This window comes from Lissotriton helveticus, chromosome 4_1, assembly GCF_964261635.1.
Source record: "Lissotriton helveticus chromosome 4_1, aLisHel1.1, whole genome shotgun sequence".
Lineage (NCBI taxonomy): Eukaryota > Metazoa > Chordata > Amphibia > Caudata > Salamandridae > Lissotriton > Lissotriton helveticus.
The window spans coordinates 1,227,847,740-1,227,868,407 of record NC_136063.1 but is presented as its reverse complement, the minus strand read 5'-3'; positions in this window follow the sequence as shown (position 1 = coordinate 1,227,868,407).

The following is a 20,668-nucleotide window of genomic DNA, read 5'->3' as shown; positions in this document are numbered from 1 at the left end:
CGGATCTAAGGTTCCCTCTCCATTATTCCCCTCAGGGTCGAATCCTTGATGAACCTCAATATATGCTAAAATCATTTCATAATCCTTTTCCGAAAAACTTTGAGTGTCTACAGTGTAATGCATATACATCATTGAAAGTGATTTAAACCAAGCCTCACAACTCCCCAGATGAGACAAGGATAGGGATATGAATAAGTCGTGCTTGTGCATAACAGATGGTAAAAGACCACAAACCCAACAGTATTGGTGGCACTGTGTGTTTGATGAAGCATTTCAACAAATACATTTTTCACAAAAGTCTGACGATGCCTTTCCTTATGTGGGGCTAAAGTATGAAACACATGTTCCGGAGATGAGGCAGTTGTTCCTAAAACAGTATGCCTAGGGTGGTGAAATTCTAACTAGATGAATACTCCACTAATCACTAATCACTAATGTGATTAGTAATATTGCTACAATAATTATAAATGCAATTTTAACCCGTTGGATCCAACTAGAAAATACAGGCATATATGCAGGGTAATAACGTGGTACAAAAGTATGTTCCTCTTCAGGAATGATATGAGCAAAGGGATACCTAACTAAAAGTCCAAAAATAAACTCAGGCGATGTAGTCCAACCAGGCAGAGGGTGCTTCTTTCCTGTGTCCGTTTAGAGCCTCACAGTCAGGCTCCTATCGTTCATCAAAAATAATATCAAAGCAAGCTTCTCACGTTGGAGTTATGTTCTCACACAACCCTTGAAGATAACACAACTTGGGCCTCTTTAAACAAGATAATCAGTCTTTCTTTCTGAACAGAGCAAGCAAATGTTCAAGGCTCTCAGCAAGTTCAGTCCAGTGTCTTACTCAGTACCCCGGAGGCGCATCCAACAGATATTCGTGGAACAGGTCTGTACCCTATTACTCAAGTCTCTCCCTACCTCCCACCATATTCACCTGGGGTACCGCGTTGATTTCTGGGCCGCAGGTTGTATCGAGCATGGCGAGGCACTTCTTGATCGAAGAACAAAACAGAGGATGATGAATCCGGTGAAACAGGGGTACTGCGAGCCTCTCGTTCGACTGTAGGGGCAACAGAATATGGGCAATCACTTGCACTGATTACAGAACCTCTTCCGAGCCTCGAACACCTTCGCCTTGCCCTTCTCCAATTACCTGGGCGTCAGAAAAAGGGACAAAACGAGGAACTCACTCACTTTCCTGGGTCAGAACCCCTTCCTGAATTCGCTGATCATAGGGAAGCGGGAGGGGTAGTTTTTTCAGATGTGACACGTGGATCCAGTGATGCTTGCCATTCACCTTTACCGCCGTCCGCGTGGCCAACAACATTTTGAAATGGTTCAGACCAACGTGGGTCCAAGCTGGATTTTCGCTGATAATTACGGACCAAAACCCACTGTCCTGGCTCCAAGCGATGTACGGGACCCTCCGGCAGGGGCTGCAAAACTGCTGAGACCTGTTGATGAATGGAACGGAGATCTTTAGTCAAAGCATACAGATAGTCTGTCAACATAGGATACTCTATATCATAAAATGTTCGGGGTCTCGGGACGCCCCAAACATTAGCGGGGCACCGAAAAATGACCTCATACGGAGATAAGCCAGAACGAGAATGTGGGGTAACCCGTATTGACATTAATCCCAGCGGTATAGCATCTGCCCACTTCAATCCAGTACTTTCTTGAATTTTTGCTAATTTGAGCTTCAGTATCCCATTATACTTCTCGACCAACCCAGCGGACTTGAGGTGTCGAGCCGCATGGAATTTCTGTTTAATCTGTAGTCCATTACAAATGTGACTGATGAATTCTGCATTATAATGTCCCCCGTTATCACTCCAGATCACCCGAGGCAATCCATAGCGTGGGAAGTATTCCTTTATCAATGCCTTTGCTGTTGCCAAAGCAGTATTTTCTTTGGTCGGGTAGGCTTCCACCTATTTACTGAAAGCGCACACCACGACCAGGACATACTTTAAACTATTTACGCGCTCCAGCTGGATACAATCCATTTGGAGCACGTCAAAAGGTAAAGATGGTGGTGCAAAGTTTCCACTCAGAACAGGCTCCTTGCCCCCAGGATTATGTTGTAAGCAAACCATGAATTATTGCACCAAATGAGCAGCGGTCCTTTGAATATTGGGATTGTACCATACAGGATCTAATAATGCACAAATACCCTTTGCCCCAATATGAGCTGAACCATGTACCATTGTCACCACCGCATTCACTAATGCATAGGGGCAACAACCACCGCTGTTTTTCTGTCAAATCGTCTGCATCTAAATTCCCCACTTTCTCTTTCCCCTGAGCCAGCTCAGTAGGGGTAGCTTCTTTCTGTATTTCTCAGACACTCTCCTTGGTGTTATTAAACATCTCTGTTTCGGCCACCCACCTAGCAAAGCTAGTCACAAACATTGAGGTCAATTTGGATTTTGCTGTTTCCTTAGCTACTTGATCAGCAGAGGCATTACCTTCCCCCACTGTGTCAACCACTGCCTTGTGTGCACTGCATTTAATTACAGCCACCATCTCTGGTAACGTTAATGCTGTCAGCAATCGCAAAATCAAGGGGCCATGCTGTATTCGCTGACCATGGGAAGTGAGAAAACCTCTTTCGGCCCAAAGTCGGCCAAAACCATGAGCCACGCCGAAGGCGTACTGGCTGTCGGTGTAAATGTTTACTCTCAATCCTTCACTTAGCTCACAGGCCCGAAGCAATGCCACTAAATTAGCTGCCTGTGCTGATTGATAGGGTACTCGGGAAGCTTCAACTACAGTGTGAAGAGTAGTTATTGCATATGCAGCAGTCGTCGTGCCATCTGGTAATTTGAAACAAGAGCCATCGACATACAACTTCCCTTGAGGGTCAGAAAGAGGATCGTCTGTCAGGTCTACCCGTACCTTTGTCTATTCCTCCGTCCAAAATGAACAATCATGAATATCCTTGCTCCTTTCGTTCGAAGGGAGGGGTAGTAACGTAGCAGGGTTCAGAGTGGCACATCGTGGCACATCGTTTAATTGTAATATGGGGAGCAAACAAAGTCAATTCGTACCCTGTAGGACGCGCACTCGTAAGGTGCTGGGTCTTCGTTTTGTTCAATAATGTATCCATAGCGTGCGGTACCATCACTGTGAGATCAGTGTTCAGAACGAGCCCTTCCGACTGTCGAATAGCCACTGCAACCGCAGCAGTAGCCCTTAAACAGCTAGGGAGTGCTCTGGCGATGTTATCCAACACCACCGAGAAATAGGCACAAGGTCTCTGATTACCACCAAATACTCGTGTTAACACAGAAAGTGAGCAACCGTCCACCTCGTGTACATAAAGCACAAAAGGTTTTCGGTAGTCAGGGGTACCAAGAACGGGTGCAGAGCAAAGGGCTGATTTCAAAGAGTCAAAAGCATTTTGGCAAGCATCAGTCCAGGGTAAAGGTTCATGCACATCTTTAGTGGTTAAATACAGGAGAGGTTTAGTGAGAAAGGAAAAATTAGGGATCCATTGATGACAGTAAGAAGTTATGCCGAGAAATGCACAAACATCACGCTGAGTACGAGGTACAGACATATTAAAAATGGTAGTCACACGCTCAGGGGTTAGCTTCCTTCCCTCTTTCGACAGTAGATGACCTAGGTAGGTCACTTCCTGTCGACAATATTGGAATTTAGAAAGAGATACTTTATTGCCATTAGCCACCAAATGAGACAATAAGTGTACAGTGGCTTCCTTACAACCCTCCTCAGTATCAGAGGCCACTAACAGATCATCAACACATTGCAAAAGCACATTACCAGGACCAAATCATCCAATAATGTCTTTAAAGCTTGACTATAAATACTAGGACTCTCCGTGTACCCCTGGGGAGCGCGACAAAACTGGAAGCTGCAACCAGATAACGAGAAGCCTAAAATATGGCGGCTATCAGGATGCATCGGAATGCTAAAGAAAGGATTCTTTAAATAGATCACAGAGAAATATCTAGCACTGGGAGGAATCATAGTGAGAATAGTAGTGATGTCAGAAACCACAGGCTATTGGGGCACCACTATTTTATTAATTTCACACAAATCAATCACAAAACAATAAGTAGCAACATAGTCAGGATCACTTCCAACAGGGGCCTTTTTTAAGATCGGTAAAATGGGGCTGTTGCATACATTAGCAGCCGTCTACTCCACCACACCCTTTTTAATCAAATCTTGCATGATGGAGAGCAAAGCTTTCTCGCCTGCCGGAGAGATTTTGTACTGAGGTATATGTGGAAGCCGAGCATTTTGCTTCAAAGTAATAGAAACGGGTGGACTCTTTAATAATCCTACATCTGTGTCTCTAGTGGCCCACGGCGTCACTGGGATAGCAGCAAACTCAGGAGGGAGGGGTTAATTTTTGGTTAAACACTGCAAAGTATGCTCGCCAAGGGGATTAATAATCAAATAAACACCATCAGGTGAACAATACATTTGTGCATGTAATTTCTTCAACAAATCCAAGCCCAATAAATTTTCACCACAAAAGAAACGGGGAGTCTACGGTAACTGGACCAATTGTAAACGGAATAGGTTTGGAAATGGGACTCACCACAGGAATTCCCGAGAATCCCACTGAAACATTATTTTGCTTGGACAGAGAAGCCCCTGGGACCAGAGAACGATAAATAGAATTATTCATTGCACCTGAATCAACTAAAAACTTTTCAGATGTCCCCATCAAATGCGCCTTTAAATAAGGACCTGGCTGATCAACGGGTACTGACACCTGGCCCCCACTCTGTCCTTGGCCGTCCTATGTATAGGCATACCCTTCGGTTGCATCCATCGCACAGTCCTCATTATAAGACTGCCTACCTCTCGGATTATCAATAATGTTTTTCTGATCCAACGCGCGTCGCCTCCTCTCTTCGCATATCAACACCACCTCAACCTCTTCCTCTTCCTCTCATAGCCCCATTCTGAGCCAGCAACAATGGACACTGAAATCGTCAATGCCCTCCCTCCTTACAGTAAGCACACTGGTTTATTACCAAAACAACAACAGGCCCTGCGCCTCGTCCGGTTCCCACCCCCCTCGGGACGAACCCTCTACCACCTCTCTCTCTGCCTTGTCCTCGAACAACTTGTTGTAACAACACCCGTGTCTTAGGATCTTTCGTTTTTTTCCATCTTATCCTTACTCTCATTTTCTCTATGTTTGTAATATCGTGCATAATAACGTCATCAAAGAACCCCAAGGAATGGTAGTTCTTTGAAAACTCCATGAATTCTTGGACAAATCAATATTCAAGCAAGGGGAAACCCCAAAACCAGTCCTAGGATGCTTGTTTCCAGTTCGGGGAGGACCTGGCTTGGCAGTTCAGGCTGGAATGTCCCCATGAGGCACAGGGTCAAGACTGATTTGCATATGGCTGGGGTCAAACTGGAATGGCATGGTGAGCAAGAAAACGATGGATTTAGGCCCAGATCTCTGTACTGGGGTGAATGTATGACATTGTTCTGCATTCTTTCCATCAATTGTTGTTTTTTGATTTGTCACACCGAGTGGGATGGGATTGTCCCGACGTGGGTCCCGTGCTCTCCATGCCACTGGAATCAGGCTATCCTGGCTGAAGAGGGGTGAAACCCCAAACCGGTCCTAGGAAGCTTGTCTCAAGTCCAGGGAGGACCTGGCTTAGCAGTTCGGGCTGGACTGTTCCTGTGAGGCACAGGATCAAGACTGATTTGCATATGGCTGTGTTCAAACTGGAATGGCATGGTGAGCAAAAAAACTATGGATTTAGGCCAGATCACTATACTGGGGTGAATGTATGATATTGTTCTGCATTATGACCATCAATTGTTGTTTTTGCATTTGTCACCCCGAGTGGGATGGGTATGCCCAGATGTGCGTCCCGTGCTCTCCATGCCACTGGAATCAAGCTATCCTGGCTGAAGAGGGGTAAAACCCCGAAACCAGTCCTAGGATGCTTGTTTCAAGTCCAGGGAGGACCTGGCTTGGCAGTTCGGGCTGGACTGTTTTCATGAGGCACAGGGTCATGACTGATTTGCATATGGCTGGGTTCAAACTGGAATGGCATGGTGAGCAAAAGAATGATGGGTTTAGGCCCAGATCTCTGTACTGGGGTGAATGTATGACATTGTTCTGCATTCTGTCCATTAATTGTTGTTTTTGCATTTGTCACCCTAAGTGGCATGGGTATGCCCAGTCGTGGGTCCCGTGCTCTCCATGCCTCTGGAATCAAGCTATCCTGCCTGAAAAGGGGTGAAACACCAAAACCGGTCCTAGGATGCTTGTTTCCAGACCAGGGAGGACCTGGCTTGGCAGTTCGGGCTAGACTGTTCCCATGAGGCACAGGGTCAAGACTGATTTGCATATGCCTGGGGTCAAACTGGAATCGCATGGTGAGCAAGAAAACGATGGATTTAGGCCCAGATCACTGTACTGGGGTGAATGTATGATATTGTTCTGCAATCTGTCCATCAATTGTTGTTTTTGATTTGTCACCCCGATTGGGATGGGTATGCCCAGATGTGGGTCCCGTGCTCTCCATCCCACTGGAATCAAGCTATCCTGGCTGAAGAGGGGTAAAACCCCGAAACCAGTCCTAGGATGATTGTTTCAAGTCCAGGGAGGAGCTGGCTTGGCAGTTCTGGCTGGACTGTTCCTGTGAGGCACAGGATCAAGACTGATTTGCATATGGCTGGGTTCAAACTGGAATGGCATGGTGAGCAAAAAAACGATGGATGTAGGCCCAGATCTCTGTACTGGGGTGAATGTATGATATTGTTCTGCATTATGTCCATCAATTGTTGTTTTTGCATTTGTCACACCGAGTGGGTTGGGTATGCCCAGATGTGGGGCCCGTGCTCTCCATGCCACTGGAATCAAGCTATCCTGGCTGAAGAGGGGTAAAACCCCGAAATCAGTCCTAGGATGCTTGTTTCCAGTCCAGGGAGGACCTGGCTCGGCAGTTCCGGCAGGACTGTTTCCATGAGGCACAGGGTCAAGAATGATTTGCATATGGCTGTGTTCAAACTGGAATGGCGTGGTGAGCAAAAAAATGATGGGTTTAAGCCCAGATTTCTTTACTGGGGTGAATGTATGACATTGTTCTGCATTCTGTCCATCAATTGTTGTTTTTACAACTCTCACATATAATCATTTATTTACTCCAACATTCACATATACTGCCTTTCACATATGCAGTTACTCACGCATGTACCACTGAGACATCCCTTCACTCACCAGCACACCCAACACACATTCACCCACCCATACAGCCCTTCACAGATGCACTCTTGAAACCATACACCCAGTGAATCATCCACTCAATCATCTATGCACAGAGTCACACACACCCAAACACCCACACAGACACTCAGGCACCCATACAGATACTCTGACAACCAATCAATAACCCATATAGACACTCAGGTAGATACTCACAAATCCAAGCAGCAGCTTACACACCAACTGACAGACTGATACAGATATTTACACAGTTTAGTCACTATCCCATGCATTCAGTCAGACGCTTTATTCACTCACTTATACAGTCAGTCTCACACCTACTAAATCATCTATTCAGACACTCAAACACCCACTCATACTTCAATACACATTTGCATATATATTTATAAAACATATTTAAACTTTACAGAAACACACAGTCCCTGGATGATGTCATCAGTGATGTCACCGACCATGTCATGAATGATGTAATATGTGACGTCATCAGCAGTGCATTGTGGGGGCGCAATTTATAGTTAGCTCAACTAACTATAATTACTGAATTTCTCAGGTTTTGTACGGGTGAAATGTCCAACTAAATATATCGTCCCTGAAACCTATGTTTTTTTCAGCGAATATATATATATATATATATATATATATGCAAAAAAGAAGCAGAGAACTCTGGATAGTTCTCAAGTTTAGGTGGAAAGCAGATCCTGCATAGAACACCATCAACACCAGCGACACTCTAGATCTGCTCACCTCAAATGTCTGTTTTTCTATCAAAGTCTTTAAGCATAGGATAAGTACAGTGCCATCCAATTGGCTGTGTCTAGGAGCTCACGGCGCAAAATGGCAGATCGCAAGTGTCTTATATTCGGAGGTCAGTAATTGCCCATCTAAGACACGGATTGCCTCTGCCTTATACCGATTCCATGGGAGCCACAATACCTACACCCTCGGATAAGGTAGTTATAGCACTACAAGCGTGATCTGAGGTCTGTGGCGATTCTTTTTTTAATACGGCCTGACCCTAAAATGGCGGCGATGTATGTGCTGTGAGAACTATTCTGCCGGCTTCAAGTTTGTTGTTTTATGCAAGAAAAGAGCGAGTTCACTTGCTGTGACTGCAGTGTGAGCAACTGTATGGAGCAATCTGAAGCGGGGGGCACTCACAACGGCTGATGCCCTATAGTTGTTCAATGCCTGGCCTTGGTATAGTGGCCATGCAAGGATATCAAATAACAATCTAAGATGGTGCCCAGGGAGCTGCAAACAAGTGCCAGAGGCTGAATGAAGTGCACCGTACAACCACCGCTCCATACCAGCAATCTACCCCTCCACCCCTCGACCCTCACCTCAAAGTGCCTGCTGCCTGCCGCTTTACCCATCTCGTTTTCCCGCTCTGCAACATCGTATGCCTGCAGCTGGAGAGGGAGGAGCACTTGAACTCCATCTGTGGTGTCGTCGGAGATTCTAAGCTGATGCTCTCATGCGGCGGTAGGTGGGAACACGTGGCATCCTTTCACGTCCTGAGCTCAGGTTTTGAGATCCTGCTGGTGCCTAGTCTGACCCCCATTGAACTCTGCACTTACTTTCTAGATGGAACTAGACTCTAAAATGACAAGGGGGTCCCGATGTTTCACTATGACAATGGGCTTAGCTGAGGAAACAATTCCTAAGATACAGAGACAATACCACCTACAGAGTCTTGGAGATCAACAGACTCTATTTGCCTGACTCTAAAATAGCTGCCAAGTTACACTCCCCTTCCTATCCTGCCACCCTTGCCAGCTCCACCAGCCCGTCTCTGGACTGTAGACTTTTGGTCCCTTCCTGATCCTCATTTTTATCTGGCGGTGTCCGAAATGTCTGACCTATTCCCGGTGGAGCTGCTCCGACAGCTATAGGGGAAACAGACTCTAGCACACCTCTTTGGCCGTCACCTACCCAGCTGGACCTCGGACTTATGTCCCGTCTCTTTCTCCGCTGCTGACTCCCTGCTCTCCCTGGACTTTTTTTTTCTTCTTTTCTGTTGATCTTGTTTTTCATAGTTGCTAATAACGCCTGTATTGAACTTGTAACCCTTCCGTAATTAATATTATAATTTTTGTAACTTGGAACACTCTGTGGCCTTATGTAAAGGACTCTGATACCTCCGGGTCTAGCCAGCACTATATAAAACTCAAATAAATACATAAAATAAAAATGTCCATGCCGAAATAGAAAGGGCCAAAGTCTTTTGCCATTTCTACAGCAACGTTGTTAAGCATAGGAGTACCATAGTGCTGTCCATGCAGAGCTGTAAAATGACAAAAGCTATTTACCACCCAAAGGACAGTATTACGACTTTGAATTGGTAAAATACCAACCAAGCCAACCTGAAATGAGTGAAAGCAACCCCTGATGCAGTGTTGTTTCACCCTACTTCGAGCTCTTCAGAGAGGTATAGCTTTGTCCAAACACAAAGGAGCACCCTGGATAAGTCATAACAATACCCTTTTCAGGCATTGAGTGACACATAAATTATGCAAATAAGAAGCAGAGAGCTCTGGGTAGGTCTCAAGTTTAGGTGAAAAGCAGCTCCTGTATAGAGCACCCTCTACACCAGCGACACTCTAGATCTGCGCAACTCAAATGTCTGCTTTTCTATCAAAGTCTTTAAGCATAGGATTAGCACAGTGCCATCCAGGGCAAGCTAGAAAAGCGCTTGCTATTTTTGCATCAACCTCTTTAAGCAAAGGATTTGCTAGTGCCAGATAAAATATACAAAAACGAAAGCAGGGAGCTCTGGGTATTTCCCATTTAAGCCTGTCCAGCAAGCTCAGTGGCAACAAGACGAGGCAGATATTTCTCTTTCGATACAAATTATTCCTAGGAATGCAGGACCTGCTGCACAATGTGCTCTGAATTGGAGACTTGGACGAGTTGGCATCTCATCCTCTCCCACCACTGTTTTTCTTTTTTCCAGGGGATATCTCTGGCCTACGAGCAGCTATCATTCTAGGGAGGAATTGGATCACCAGCCAAATTAAAGCTCCTACCTCTCCCTCATCAAAATTAACTTTGCTCTCCTTTCCTTATGTCAATAATCCAATGAACAAATCTACAACTACACAAAACTAAACCCAATAACACTAATAATCCTAAAATGACTTATATGAATAATCGACAGACATAGAAAGAGAAAATAAAAAAACAGCACAATACAAAACAACCCAGACAAAATGCCACAAAAAAACACAAAATGACATAAAAAAGACAAATTTAAACCTCTCTCAAAATCTTTTGAGTTCCTCTGAGAAATATCTTCTGTCGGATAAGGCTGTACACAAACCAGTATCAACAAGGACAGATGCTGCTATCAGGAGGGCATGCAGAAAAAGATTTGGTGCTGTACAGAAGCTTAAAGTTTGAGCTATGTCAATCTTTGGAGCATGATCAATGAACCTTAGTTGGATTGGCTTGACAAGGTTGGTCCCGTTCTTTTGGCAGTTCCTAGAAAAAAAAAAACGTTTTCTAAAGCCCAGATTTTAGGAGATGGTAGGAGAAGTTCACTTTGACACCAGCCATTTGTTAATGACCTCGGGAACAGCATTTAAGGGTCAAGACACACTCTTCCAGTCGCCAGCACCATGGTCCTGTGCCGGTATAGTTAGACCTGGTCAGCTTCAAAGTCAGAAAAATGCCTATTGTATCTTCCTCTGTACCGGTAATTTGAACAAGAGGCCAAACTCCTTAACCTAGGAGTTACTTTTGTGGCCCTGGGTACAAGGAGTGCAAGGCCAGTTTCTCAGGGCTCCTCACAACTAACAGACGGCTAATTGAGTACTCTTCAGAATCTTACTCAGGTTCCGGAGTGTTCCAAGGAGGGTACTGTTAGAAATAACTTTGTGTCCATCACCGGAAAGTGGTCGGGGGCTACCCCTGGCTACACCCAAACCAGTGATGTTAAAATTTCCAAGGATAACCATACACACTTTGCAGCACTTTCTGTGTGCCCTCATGCAAACATGGCTCTCTCCCTGTAAAACAAACCTTGCAGAACCTTTATTCCCATGTGCAGAGCTCATGTGTTTACTGAGAGATGGGGCTGTGGAAATAGGCAACCCCTTCCTGGTGAATACTCTAAACCAGTTCTGGAAGCAGCCTCTTTCCCCTGGGATTTGAGCAAGCCTCACTAGAGAGAGTAAGCAAGGTTTCAGTATCAATCAGAAGGGTGAAGCCTTTACACTAGGGGTGGGTGTAATTTGCGTAATCGCCCTACTCAAGCTCAGCGAAACTGTGAAAAAATATCCGCGAACTTGCAGAGTTCTGCGAACACACGGAATCACTTGTTCAGCCCGTTCGCGATGCTTTTTTCCTCTTCGCAAATGCTGTTTGCGTGCATGGGGTAAATATCTCGTGAACACACATTTTAAAAGCGCGAACAAACAAAAAAATTCACCGATACCGCGGATCGCGACATTTATGGAAATTCCGCATTCTCCGCGGAACACGAAATTACCCAAATTCCACAAGTGGAACAGAATATACCACCCAGGCCTACTATACACTTTGTCCGTTGTCCGCAAGATGCTAGTGGTGTGTACTGTTCTGCATAAAATATGTATGCAATCAAACATACAATTTGATCAGGAAATTGAGTTACCTGGAAGGGATGTATCAGATGGTGTTGAATTAGATGTAATTATAAATTCTATTAGTAGATGGAGTAATTTGGTTGAATAGTTTTTCACTAATTAATAATTTGAAGCTTTTTATGCTTTTACCTTTTCAATATTACATTCTTAAAATGTGTATATTGATACAAAGATTTACCCCCAAAAAATCTTTGAAGAATATCTTGTAAGTTATGTTTTGATTGTATGGACGTCAATGTTAAACAAATACATACATATTGATACACTAAAATGGTAACATATTCATGGCTAGCTGTATTTTTTTTCACCCCCTTAACATTGTTGTTAGTTTCAAACTGTCCCTACGACACAATCTTAATGTCCCTTTTCAACTGATACCATGACTCAAATGATCACAAAAGTGTTTGATTTTTATGATCATTATTCAATGTCTGAAACACATACAACTATATGTATGACTTGGTGTTTCTCTTACAAATGTTATGATGCATGTAATATTGTATTAGAGAAAAAATAGATGTCAGAATTCTTTGACAATCAAAATCATACGTAAGTAAGTAAGTAAAGTATTTGTAAATAGCATGAATGCCGAGGCGTTTTGGCTCTAAGAGAAATGTGTTGAGTCTTGTCCAGGCACAGTGACAGAGATTGTTTGGGGGGAAATAGCCAAGTCTTGATCATTTTCCTAAACTGGAGCCTATCAGACTGTAACCTAATAGCAGTCGGCCAGTGAATTGCTACACGTTGCTTTGCCAGTAGGAGCAACAGTGCTGTGAGGCGTCTCCTTGTTTTTGGTGCGTTTTGCACATATCCCATCAATGCCACCAGAAGAATGAGAGGCAAGGTCTTCCCTGTTATGTCCTCCATGTGCCGGAAGACCCCCATCCAAAAGTTGGCGATAGACCAGCACTTCCATGCCAGGTGTAAGAAATTCACCTGTATCATAACACAAGCGCCAGCATTTTGTGTCAGGTCGAAGTCCCATGCTGTGTAATTGTATTGGGGTGCGGTATAAGTACTTAAAATGCAATCATTAAGTGACAGGTTTTCTAGTTGCCCACAGCAGAATGCCCATTGTTCATCAGAAATAGTATCCCCAATGTCTATGTCCCAGGCAGCTGGTGCGCTAGGTGTGGTAATCGGTGATTCGCGCTGAGCAATAGTGTAAATACGTGTAACTAGCTAGCGTACCGAGGGTTCTTTTAGCACATTTTCCAGTGCCTTCAATGTTGGCGGGCGTACAGGAACATAGCGAAGCATGCACAACATGCAGCTCTTAACTGGAAATATAACAGGCCGTCTAATGGTGACGGCGTGTGGTGTCTAAGCTTTGTAGTGTGAGGAATTGGACATTCGGGAATAGCTAATTGAATGTGTTTAACTCCTTCTTTTGTGCATGCCTCCAAACACTGCTATCTATGCTAACAGGGGTATCAATGGTTGCTGGCAAGTGGCATGGATGGCGCATACAGTACATCCAGCTTGGCCCTACTGCAGATTCCCTTCCAGGCCCAGCGCAAACCATCTGTTGTATCAATCTCCTGTCTGGGGCGCATATACTCTTGATATAGTGCAGATGACAGGGGCAGAGAGGCCGATGTCAATTTCTATGGCTACATGTGGTTGGAAGGGTGTGGGGTGTTGCCAGAAGTGGCGGTATTGCTCCTGAGCACAATACGTGTGTAGCACAATGTCAGGAGCTGCCAGACCTCCCTGCGCCAGTGGTATTGTAAGGAGATCCCATGACGCCCTGGGTTGTTTGCCCACCCAGACCAGTTCAGTCATGCTGGACTTAAGACTCTTAAAATATTGTGAAGTAATGGGTATGGGAATGTTTACAAAGCGGTATAATAATTTAGGGAGAATTATACATTTTTGTTATTGCTATGCGACATGTGAGGAATAGAGGTAGGTGTTTCCATCTTTCGATTCTCTCCTCAATCCAATCCATCAACCTGCCATAGTTTGACAACCAAATCTCCTGTAGGGCTCTGCTGATCCATACACACAGTTATCTTACCCGGCCATCCATCCAGGATATTGAAAATTCAGTGTGGAAGTCTACAGTGTTTTCCATCTGTGGAAGAATGGTGGATTTTGCCCAGTTTGCAAATTCCAGATATGCCCCCATATCTTACCAGTTCTCTGGTTAGTGGTACAAAGTTTGACACAGGGTCTGTGATATAGAGAGTAAGATCATCCGCGTACATGGATACTATCAGGCCTTTGGTGGTAAAACCTATGCCCCTATTTGCAGTTCTGTGGCAATGGCAAAAAGTTGGGGAGATAGTGGGCAACCAGGCCTGGTGCCTCGAGATATTGGGACTGGATCCGATATTAGCCCAATGCGGTAGGTGAGGTAAATAGGAGCCTGAAGAGTTGTACAAAAAAGGGACTTATTCCCAATCGCGTGAGCAAAATTAATAGAAACCTCCACTCCAGCGAATCCAACACTTTTGTGGCGTCTAATAGGGCCGCAATTGTTGAGCCCTGTGGGGCAAGGTAATGCAGGTGCGTGAAAAGTTTTCTAAGATTATGCGAAGAGGAGCGACCCGGGACAAATCTGTGTTGGTCTGGTGTATTATGAGAGTAAGTAACGGCTGAAACCTGTTCGTTAATAGTTTGGCAACATTTTTGTTATCGATATTTAACAAGGATAGTGGGCGGTATGAGTCACAAGAGGTTGGGTCTTAAGTATTGTTATAATGATGGCTTCCCGCATTAATGGTGGAAGTGCTCCCTCTTGCAATGCCACATTGTATACCTTCAATAACCGGGGGGTCAGCAGGGCTGCGTATTCTTTATAAAAAGCAGCGGTTAGGCCATCTGTTCCAGGGGCCTTGTCGCCAGGAAGACTCTGGATGTCTTTTTGTATGTCTTTAACCATGAATGGCTCGTCCAGGTATTCCTGGTGAGCACCACTAAGCCACAATAGTTCAATTGAATCTAAGTAGTTTGTTATTTCTGATTCTGATGGTGTGTTCCTCGAAGTGTATAAGTGGGCATAATATTTCTTCATTGTATCTAGGATGTCCATGGAATGTGAACCGGAGGGGCATCCGGTGGATGGAACTTGGTAATATATGCAGAGCCTCTAGGGGGTTTGACCAGGTTGGCTAGTTTTCTAATGGGCCTGTCTCCTTCCCTGTATGCAAGGGCCTGTGCATATTTGATAGGAATTTGATTTCCCTTTCAGCCTCCTTTTGGTATGCTGTTAGCTTTCCGCGAATTTCAGCCAGCGTGTCAGGCGATCGGGTTTGAAAATAATGTTTTTCCAATCCCTGGACTTCTCTTTCTAACTTCACAAGGCAGTTGCGGATGTCCATCAGGCCCTGGCCAGCAGGACTATACTCTCCCCCCAAATTACAACTAACTTTAAAAGCCTCCCACATCACGCATTCCGAGTCCACCGAGCCCATGTTATGTTCGAAGTAATCATTTATTTTTGTGCTGATCTCTTCTTTAAATACTGTGTCCAGCAATGTTTGCTGGGGCAGGCGCCAAGTGTAGGGCTGTCTATATGGTTTGGGGATTTGGAGCTGGAGCACCACGGGCGAGTGGTCCAATAGTGTGCGCAGGTGGTGCAACACTTCCATGGCCCATGAGTGGATGTCTCTTGGACACAAGACAAAAATCCAGTCTGGACCAGGCTCTATGTTGTTGCGACACACAGGTGCCATCCCTGACATTTGGGCGCAGTGATCGCATATGTCAACTAAATGCTGGTCTTCTATTATAAGGTGGAGTGTGGTGGCAGACAGCAGGTGTGCTGCCTAGGTGCACCCACCCTATCATCGTGATCTGATGGAACAACATTAAAGTCTCCCCCTCACAATGTAGAGTTATGACCCATGATCTGGACTTTCTGCCATAACTGATTAAAAAACATCAGGGTCATCAGTGTTTGGTCCGTAAGTATTAACTAGAGTAATGTGTTGACCAAATGTTTCTCCTCTTAGAATGATGTAACTACCCACCGGGTCTATGGTAGCTTTCTCATTTATCCATGGGAGCCCTCTGCGGATTAGTATTGCTACCCCCTTGAATAATTAGAATAAGCCGAAGCGTGTATTTATCACTATCTGTTGGCCTTCAGTCTAGTCAGGGATGTGTTTGTTTGGTGTGTCTCTTGTATGAAACAAATGTCAACCCTGTGTCTTGCCTGGTACGAGTGCACTAATCCCACTTTTTTGTGATCGATTAGGCCATGCACATTCCATGTAATATAATTAAACTGTTTGTGCCAGCCATCTCAAGTTTAGGTGCATCCTGATGCATGTAAATTTGTGTCTAGGCACTGTGTGCTGTTGTGACAGCTATTAGTGTCTGTGGCCTCAGTGAGTTTATGTGCTGTGACTTTACCAGTTGTACTGCCTGCAACATTCCCCCCCACCTCCAACACCAACCCCCCAATCAGGTTGAGTTGATACCCCACCCATGCCCACCCTACAAGTATGGGATAATAAAATAGCGCAATGGGCTATATGGGAATTATCCCATGGGGAGCAAGGAGTCGCCGCGTATACCCCTGCCGTGTAAGGCTCGGTGGCCGAGCCCGTTTAGTACAGAACATTTGACTAGGTTAGAGCCCGTAATATTCATACAGTGCTCAACTAGCAATCAAATATAAAAACGTGAGTTTGTTATTATTGCCTGCACAAGGTATAACTTTGAGCACATAATGAAAGGCCCCCAGTGAACAGGCACAGTGCAACATTTAGTGGAAAAAGATGGGGCAAACTCCAGCACAAACACATTCAGTCATTGTCACTCATTCGATCTGCCGATGTGGCACCATTCGAATGTTTCGGGCTTGTGCATGCGCCCACATTCTTCTGAGCAAATTTCATCGCAGCTCGAGCATCCATGAAGATCAGAGGCTTGCCATCCGTTTGCACTACTAGCTTAGCAGGGTAGAGTAGGGCATATTTCATTCCGGATTGCTTTGATAGTTTCTTCGCCATGACAAATTTGTGGTGCACTGCTTGCACCAGTTGAGTAAAATCCGGGTACAGAGATATGGTGTTGCCTTGGTACTGGACTGTGCCTTGCTTGTGAGCCTTTCGCAAAACAGTACCTCGGTCTCTACAGTTCAAAAGGCGAGCAAGAATTGGGCGGGTGTAGCCCCGATTGGTGGTTTAGGTCCCAAGGCACGGTGCACCCGCTCCACAAGGAACATGCTGGATAGGTCTTTCCAAACAAGTCTTTCAACATTGATTCAACATATTGCTCATTGTTTGGGATATTTGTCGTCTCTGGAATCCCTGTGATTCTTACATTGTTTCTACGTGATCTGGATTCCAGGTCTTCGTTCTTTGCTTTTATTAAGTTCAAAACTTTGTCCATGCACAGCAACTGTTCATGCGACTCCGCGTGGTGGTCATCAGAGTCCGATATCCTTGTTTCTATGGCATCTAGGTGGGTCTCATGCTTCTCAACTCTTTGCGTCACCTGGTCTATACGCCCAGCCAGAGAGTCAAGTTTAGAGTCAATTGCTTTTAGACTTGCCTTTACTTCTTTCAGTATGGATTTTAGCTCATACTCCTGCATGGGGGCCATTTCATCTCCACCAGACTCACCAGCGGATGCCGTTCCCCACTCCCTTTGCTGCTTTGCACATTTTTCAAATGCCAATTGTGGCTGCTTAATTTCTGATTTGCCCATGATTGTCTGATGCATTGTTGATGCTCAGTTTGCTCTGGTACGCTTACCTCTCTGCAGTATGGCCTGCCGAAAGCCGAGAAGGGCCTCAAGGTCAGTATGAGCCCCTCAATCCGCCGCAACTGGGTACAACTGTGTGTGTCTATGTACCTGAGTGCCAGGTTTAGCGCAACTCGATCTAGCATGGCACAGCAGATGGCCCTGCCCCCTACCAGATATTATTCTGATCTGTTGCTGCCAGTATGGCTGTGCTCCAGAGTTACCAAGGGGACTACAGAGGATTGGTAAGTTTATGGGCGCAACTCACTCCTAACCTCTAGTGTTGAGTTAATGTCCCAGGCCATTTAACCCCTTGTGTGCGCAGGATGGCCAGGAGCCGTCATGCACCACAGTGCTCGTGTGCCCAGCAGTGCTCGTGTCTCCAGGAGGGCAATGCCCAAGCAGGGATTCACCCACTAGACACCAGGGAGAAGAGAGTGGCCCCTTGGGCAAGGGGCTTTGCTCCCCCCAAAAGTATTATCAAAATGTAGTCTTTCTACCTCCCTGGGGGCAGGTGGGGGCAGTAGCCCCCAATCTGCCCTCCAGGGGGCAGAAAACCCACAATTATTGTCAGGGATTTTCTTTTAGCAATTTTACTTGGGGTGGGCATGCTCAAAATGGGCATGCCAATGCCCTCACCCCTGACAAAATTACAGCCGTTCTGCCCCCCCCCGAGGGTAGATGGGTCCAGCAGCCCCAATAACTGTACATTTTATTAAACTAGACACCATGGGGAATCTAGGATGGGGTGACTTGTGTTCCTCTCACCAGGTTCTGTTACACAAAATACCTTGCACATCTCAAACTTAGTTAAAACAAAACACATTTTCCTCACATTTCTGTGATGGAAAGTTTTGGGATCTGTGTGAATCCACAAAATTCAACCCACGTCACATTCCCCAAAGTCTTCTGAGAAAAATGGTACCTCACTTGTGTGGGTAGGCCTTGTGCCCGTGACAGGAAACGGGCCTAACCGCAACGTGGACACACCCCTTTTTCTCAGTGAAAACTGACCTTTTTTTTGCAAAGTGCCCAGCTGTAGATTTTGGACTCTAGCTTTGCCTGCACCTTCGGAACCTAGCAAAACCTATACATTTTTTTAAACTAGACACCCGGGGGAATCCTGGCTCATACCAGGTTCTGTTACCCAGAATCCCTTGCAAACCTCAAATTTTGTTTTAAAAAAACACATTTTCCTCACATTTCTGTGGTGGAAAGTTCTGGAATCTGCGTGAATCCACAAAATTCCACCCACCCCGCATTCCCCACAGTCTTCCCAGAAAAATGGTACCTCACTTGTGTGGGTAGACCTAGTGCCTGTGACAGGAAACGGCCCAAAAAGCAATGCGGACACACCAGATTTTCACAGTGAAAACTGACCCTTTTTTTGCAAAGTGCCTAGCTGTAGATTTTGAACCCTGGCTCTGCCGGCACCTAGGAAAACCTAGCAAACCTATACATTTTTTAACACTTGACACCCAAGGAGATCCAGGATGTTTGCAGAAAAATACCAAAACTGTGTAAAAAAGTTTCGTTTTCTGACAAAAATCTGCTCGTCCCTGAAAGCTCAGAAGATGGTGATTTCAGCACCACAACCCCTTTGTTGATAAAATTTGCAGGGAAAAAAACAGACGCTTTCATCTGTAGCCCTTTTTTCCCATTTAAAAAAAAAAACCCTGTGTACCTTTAGAATCCCCATGATGTTGGAAGAAAAGGACGCAAATTTGGTGTGGATACCTTATGTGGTCAAAACGTTACAGGGGCCTAAGCGCAAACTACTCAAATAGCAAAAAAAAGGCTTAGCACAGGGAGGGAAAAGGCCTAGCAGCAAAGGGATTAAGATTGGTATGGCGCGTTTACTACACCGCGATGGCTCTGGTTAGTGCTGTGTAGCTGCAAGCTCTACTGCTGTGTGGCCTCCTGGACAGGCACTTTCCCAGGTAGGGAACTGCGCGCTCCTCACCACAGCCAGGCCCGTCTCAATCTGCCACGGCACACCCACAACACGTGCGCCCCAGCACCGGAAAGACCACACACCAGGCGGGTACTTACTGGCGTACGTTCACCGCAAAAACAACAATTATAGCTAGGGGTCAGGAAATGAAAGGACAAAAAAAAAAAAAAAAATAATAACTCACTGTGGTAACAAGACTTCTGCATGGAAAAACAACAAGTGTGTAAACTAGAGGTGGAGACCCAAGTCAGCAGTGTGAAAACAGAAAAGTGAGTGAAAAAACTATTAAAAATGGATATTACTGAGTAAGTATGAAACTTTATTTTACTTCTCAGTTTTCCAAAACTAAAAGACAAAGTGTAAAACCAGATTTAACAGAATATCTGTGAGCAATGATGGTCGACATGTTTCAGCATTATAATGGTATAGTAACAATGCTTTCTTCAGGACCCGATGTTTACTACTGCTTATTTAAAGTGAAATTAAAATGTCACCTGCAAAATCCAGGTCAGAATCAATCCACCACAGACTGTTGTCACATCATGTAGAAGGGACAGACACACAGGAACAAACATAAAACATGAAAACAAAAAACATATTAGCATATTTGTGAGCTAATAAACAATAACGTCATCAAACGTAAGACATCATATGTCAGTATATCATTGATACCAGCAGGTAGACACAATCATGGCCACTCACCCCTTAGCTGTGGTGATGGCGCCTCACCCCACCTGGCTGCAGCTCAGGTATAGAGGAGCACCGCTCTGTAATTAAATAAGGAGACATCGAAAGAACGATGGATAGGGCTATAATCAACATTCTGTTTAAAATAGTGAACATAAAATCAATCGGTGCCGTCAGTATTTGTGAGACCATAGGTATTATCGCTGCTTAGTACATAGTCAGCACGTTACTATTGAGCATATATACACTATTTCACCAATAGAGTCAAAGGGCATTCATCCATTGGTGAAAACAGGCCAGTTTTAGATAGCGTTCAACCACTAGCGAAAACGATAAAGTTTTAGCCATCAGTCTACCCTGACATGTTATAGCTTTAGAGAGGAAGTAGCAGGCAAACTATGTGTCAATGCAATCAATTAATAACAGCCTCTGTGATAGTCACTCACATCACTGTAA